The sequence below is a fragment of the Schistocerca piceifrons genome, chromosome 3 (genome assembly GCF_021461385.2).
Source record: "Schistocerca piceifrons isolate TAMUIC-IGC-003096 chromosome 3, iqSchPice1.1, whole genome shotgun sequence".
In the NCBI taxonomy this organism is placed as follows: domain Eukaryota; kingdom Metazoa; phylum Arthropoda; class Insecta; order Orthoptera; family Acrididae; genus Schistocerca; species Schistocerca piceifrons.
Window position 1 is genome coordinate 674,770,470 of NC_060140.1, and position 6,236 is coordinate 674,776,705.

The window sequence follows — 6,236 nt, forward strand, 5'->3', positions numbered from 1 at the left end:
AGTTTATTATCAGAGATAAGATGGAATTTAGTGCCATAAAGAAATATATGAAATTTCTTGCTTCCAAATGTGACGGCAAGAATTTTTTTCTCAACTTTTGGATAATTTATCTGAGCTGAGGTAAGAGATTGGGAAGTATGTGCATTGGATTGCTCACTCTTGTGGGCGGTCTTGCGGAATAACACCATCCCTAATCCATGCTATGCGCAGGTGGTACCTAGGATGTCGATTTTGCGTGAGATAGCTAGACTTGACTGTTTCACTTTTTAAAAACGTCATGGCAGTTTCGTGGTCAATCATATTTGAACGCTTTCTTGAAATATCTGGCGATGTGGGTAACATTAGGTACAAATTAAGGCTAATAACTATTTTTCTTGAGGAATGATCGGAGATTCTCTAAGCTTGTGGCATTTTAATTTTATTGTTTGTTTCTACATGGTGATAAGTTGGTCGTAATCCTCAGTGACTGAAGATGGGGCCAAGGTATTTCAATTGTATTTTGAAAAATTCATGCATCTGAAGATTATAGTGTAGCAAATTTTTCTTTAACTTGTAGAAGAACATAAGTCGGTTTGCCACATGGTGTAGCACAAGTGAGAGCTGTACCTTTAAAGTCGTTAACTGTGAATGAATAATTTGAATTACTTCATGGAGGTAGCGCTGGAATATTTCCGGCGCACTAGTGATTACGAAATGTAGCCTGTTATATGTGTTCAACCTGAAGGTTGTATTAATCACCATGAATATTGATGTGACCGTCTAGGGGCTAGTGAAAATATACTATAGCTAGATCTTGAAGAAGTTCTGGTCACGAAATACTGTGTTCATTAGTCCCTCTGGCGATGGAATGAGATAAATCTCAGCGGGAAAAGTCATCAGGGTTGCGTAAAACTATCAACACTTGATTAGACTTGATAGGTTTCGGGATGTGATGTTCTACTATGCTCCTTACTTTCAACGTCTTCTCGCAGTGGTAATGCGGTTGCTAGGGATCGTAAGTAAAGAAGGGTTCCAGAAGCGTTCAGTATTAATGTAACTGTCGGCACAGCGTAAACCCGGAGAAAATAGATCGGAAAATTCAGTGCATACTGACCTGCAATGACTGGTACTCTAGCAGATGCGAGGTTAACGTCGTCTGTTATTCTAAACAGAAAAAAATAGAAAGCATCAATCAAAATGAGACGAACAGCATTTGTCAGTGAACACATAGTGTGTTGTGGGGCGATCACTCTGTTGTAGAAATACACTACTGGCCATTGAAATTGCTACACCACGAAGATGACGTGCTACAGACGCGAAATTTAACCAACAGGAACAACATGCTGTGATATGCAAATGATTAGGTTTTCAGAGCATTCACACAAGGGTAGCACCGGTGGCGACACCTACAACGTGCTGACATGAGGGAAGTTTCAAACCGATTTCTCATACACAAACAGCAGTTGACCGCCGTTGCCTGGTGAAACGTTGTTGTGATGCCTCGTGTAAGGAGGAGATATGCGTACCATCACGTTTCCGACTTTGATAAACGTCGGATTGTAGCCTATCGCGATTGCGGTTTACCGTATCGCGACATTGCTGCTCGCGTTGGTCGAGATCCAATGACTGTTAGCAGAATATGGAATCGGTGGGTTCAGGAGGGTAATACGGAACGCCGTGCTGGATCCCAACGGTCTCGTATCACTAGCAGTCGTGATGACAGGCATCTTATCCGCATGGCTGTAACGGATCGTGCAGCCACGTCTCGATCCCTGAGTCAACAGATGGGGACGTTTGCAAGACAACAACCATCTACACGAACACTTCGACGACGTTGCAGCAGCATGAACTATCAGCTCGGAGACCATGGCTGCGGTTACCCTTGACGCTGCATCACAGACAGTAGCGCCTGCGATGGTGTACTCAACTACGAACCTTGGTGCACGAATGGCAAAATGTCAGTTTTTCGGATGAATCTAGGTTCTGTTTACAGCATCATGATGGTCGCATCCGTGTTTGGTGACATCGCGGTGAACGCACATTGGAAGCGTGTATTCGTCATCGCCATACTGGCGTATCATCCGTAGTGATGGTGTGGGGTGCCACTGGTTACATCTCTTGTTCGCATTTCAGATGTGTTACGACCCTTGGCTCTACCCTTCATTCGATCCCTGCAAAACCCTTCATTTCAGCAGAATAATGCACGACCGCATGTTGCAGGTCCTGTACGGGCCTTTCTGGATACAGAAAATGTTCGACTGCTGCCCTGGCCAGCACATTCTCCAGATCTCTCACCAACTGAAAACGTCTGGTCAATGGTGGCCGAGCAACTGGCTCGTCACAATACGCCAGTCACTACTCTTGATGAACTGTGGTATCGTGTTGCATGGGCAGCTGTACCTGTACATGCCATCCAAGCTCCGTTTGACTCAATCCCCAGGCGTATCAAGGCCGTTATTACGGCCAGAGGTGGTTGTTCTGGGTACTGATTTCTCAGGATCTATGCACCCAAATTGGGTGGAAATGTAATCACGTGTCAGGTTTAGTATAAAATATTTGTCCAATGAATACCCATTTATCATATGCATTTCCTCTTGGTGTAGCAATTTTAATGGCCAGTAGTGTAATTCAAAAGCCAAGATCGCTTAAACACTGTTTACTAGATGGCTGTTTTCAACACACTAAAGGTGCCCATCATCGGATCTGCGTATAGCTTAACACGTATAAATCATTTGGATATAACGATACATGAGGCAGGCCAGCTGATACAAAATCACTGTCGCAGATCACGTATTACGTGATGAGAAGGTCGTCACCAACTCTGCGATGGAGGACATAACCGCAGCACCCAGCGATGAAATCAATCGGGTTTTCTAATGAATGGCCGGGGGAAACAGGTCAGACATACCGCCGCTCAGAAATGATACGAAAAGGCCTCTGCGGATGTCATAAAGAGTGTCAATGAAACCACCCCATTCGTTCTGGTGCTGATTCCTACACATTTTGCCGCCTACGACAACTATTTTCTGTGCCTTGAGCAACAGTAGGACGTTGTCGACAACATTCGACACAGGTACCGATTCTTGGGTGTTCCACAATTACTCTAAGGACAACATGTTATAACCCCACCGAACGTCATCTGACCACTTGGAGGGTAGTAAGACCGCAATTTGTGCTCTGGCATATAGGGTGGAAGCACTAGATGTTGAAAATCATTCCATGAATTTCGAAGGAGCCCCCCCCCCCATGCGTCTTTGTTGAGCACCTTAATAAGGCACCTTTCGGAAACTTCAAAACCATTTTAGCCTCGCGGCTGGTCTAATGCCAGAGGGTTAGGCAACTCCTTTGACACGCCTTGCGTGTGAGATGTGTTTTAGTAAATGCCCCAAGTGGAGGAATGGTTTCATTGACGCTCCGCATTACACCCCTCTTAGGCCTTTTAGCATCAATTCTGAGAGGCAGTCCGACTGAAATGTTGCTCAAGGCCACGCACAAGAAAACGTGTTGTTTCATCGGTGGGTGTCACGGTTCTGCCCTCCATCAGCAGAGGCGGCAAATGAAGAGTGAAATGTGGGTAAGAGATGATGCGACGGCCTTTCCATCATGTGATACGTCCACAGTGGCGTTGGGAACAGTTGTGGTTAAGTTTAGCGCCAGTGTGACGTCATTAGCTCACATAAACGTCTGAGCTGTGGCCTTTTTTTCGCACTTCTAAACACCTTGCTGTTGAAAACGTCGCTGAGCTCGACGGTGATGTCGCAGGGTGCCACGTTTTTGCAGCATTACAGAGGAATGTTGTAGGCACATCTGAGCCAAATTTAAAAGTTATGGGTATGAATGGGGGGAAACTTATAGGGTTTGGAAAATGTGATTCTTTAAATTTATTTTGCAGTGAACTTTGAATGTAATGGGGAAATGGAGGTAAAAAGGAGGATCTTCATGAAAAAATTAACTTCACCTGTGAAATAGAAAACGAGATTTCTCAACTTAATTACTTAGATCTTAACGATGACATGTCTTTAAAACCTGATAGTCAAGGGAAGGAAGGCTCTGGTTACGACTGTGGAAGCGCCGTAATCAGATACTATTGGTTGCCTTTTACAGTTACACACATTTATTTTTAAAACAGTAATTCCAGGCCCAACAGTAAATAAAAAAATACCACACGTTATTAATGAAGGAATAAACAACTCTGTAAATAATAGTGTTTTCAGTGCGTTACAATTTAGCATATAACCAAAAAATACAGATACAGATAAAGTTAAAAAAAAAAAACAACAAGCCACTGCGATCACGGTTGAAGGCCTTACACGTCAAGAATGGCAATAAATTAACAATGCTTAAGAACTCGTTACAATTACAAGTTACATGTATTAAAATATTAAAAGGTAAGATGCCACAAACACAGCAGAAGGTATCAGACGCCAGGAATGGCAGTAAATAAGGTTTTAAGGCTTACTGCTAAAATATAAATATGTAATTTTTTTTTTCAAAGCAAATGACCACAATCACAGCTGAAGGACTTACACGCCAGGAACGGCAATTATACATAAAAAATTTGAAACCTGCTGTAAAACAGCAAATACAAGCAAAGGTTAATTAAAAGAAACAAGTAAGTGACCGCCAAATGGGTGAAATAAGATGATGGTAGCCTTCTAACACAACCATTACAATGCTAGATTTATTCCAGAAGGTGACCAGAACTATTAACTAGACATACATAACCTTTATTGTAGGCATTGCAAGGTTTGGTAATAAATAATACAATAATAAAACACAAGGACCAGTCACAGACGGTGCTCCAGGAATCGACCTCTCAGAAGCTGCGGCAAGAAACTATTTCGCGAGCGATGAGATAGGCAGCCAATAAATGCATTCACTTCACAAGATGGTAACTCAGACTAGTGGCAGTCCAACAAATGACTATTGATAATCTTGCTGAAGCTACCTGACGTCCAATAAACCAAATGTAAGAAAGGAACAACACGCCAAAGCCGGAACCGGCGGACTGCACTACGCCCCCGGAATATGATGCTTAGAGCACCTGAAACAAGAAAGGAATCACTACCACCACAGTAGAAGAATCACAAACGGCCTACAATCAAGAAAGCTGTCAAAACTACACGCCTTACAGAACAGCAGCGGCAAGGCGAGGAAACGTACACTGTCGTTACATACGCTCAATCCCAGAGCAAGTAACTGGAGTGTTAGCGGCCACCAGGCAGGAAAAATACCACTGGTTGAACTTAACAAATTGTAACAAGCTAAACGCAGTAAATAGCAATAAGAAGCCTAGGAAGGCTAATCAGATCCGCTTTCCCCAAGCTCTCCACTCGCTGCTCTCACCTCGGCGACACTACGAGCAGCAACACGAATCCGAGGCACTGGAGAAGCGCGAGATGTCACAATGATGAATGTTTCTCTACTTGAATTGAAATGCACTCATCTTAAAGCCTGCAGGATCTGTTTTACGACGAGGTCTTGCACCCTCGTGACCACGCCCTTCCATCCAGGAGGCTATGCGTGTTGCCAGCAGTCCCGGCGTGTTCTCCCACTGCGCTGACCCGGCTGCTCCTGAGTCCCCAACCGAGCTGCCACACTCACACGACACCGAAAAACAAAGACGTCGCCAAACAGTTACTACATATCGATAACCGCCGCTACTGCCACTACCGGACAGACAACGCCTATAAAACGAGTGGAGCCTGTCAAGACGAGAAGGATGGCATGCCAACTAAAGGATACGCTCTGGCCTCCAACAGAGGGTGGGAACCTACAAACAGCACCACCGGGAGTCGCAGCATGGCTCAGTCTTTTGATATTTTTCCAAAAGAAACTAGTACAGAACAAATTTTACGTTCCAATCTCATAGAAAAGCCTATTACCTTTCATCCGTTCATCGGGCCGTTTCAGCACTTTATTTCCCGAAAAACTGAAAAGTGAATTGAAGTTAATAAAAATTAGATCAGTTAATAATCTTATGAATTTTCTTTAGTCAATAATACTTTCAAAGCAAAAACTAAAAGCAGAGTCACTACTTTAGGCAATATTAATTACAATGACAGTGAAGAAAGCAAAATACGTTTTTCTCAGTGCCGTATTTAGGGACCCTTCCTTACACAGTTCGTCACGTGGTAGAAAATAATTATGGATGCGAATTCCCTTTTCCCACTAACAACTGTTTGCAGAAGACTCTAATTCAAAAATGGAAATCTTTGATTCTCCTCTCCGTATTCATGGGTTTATAAAATACCCTG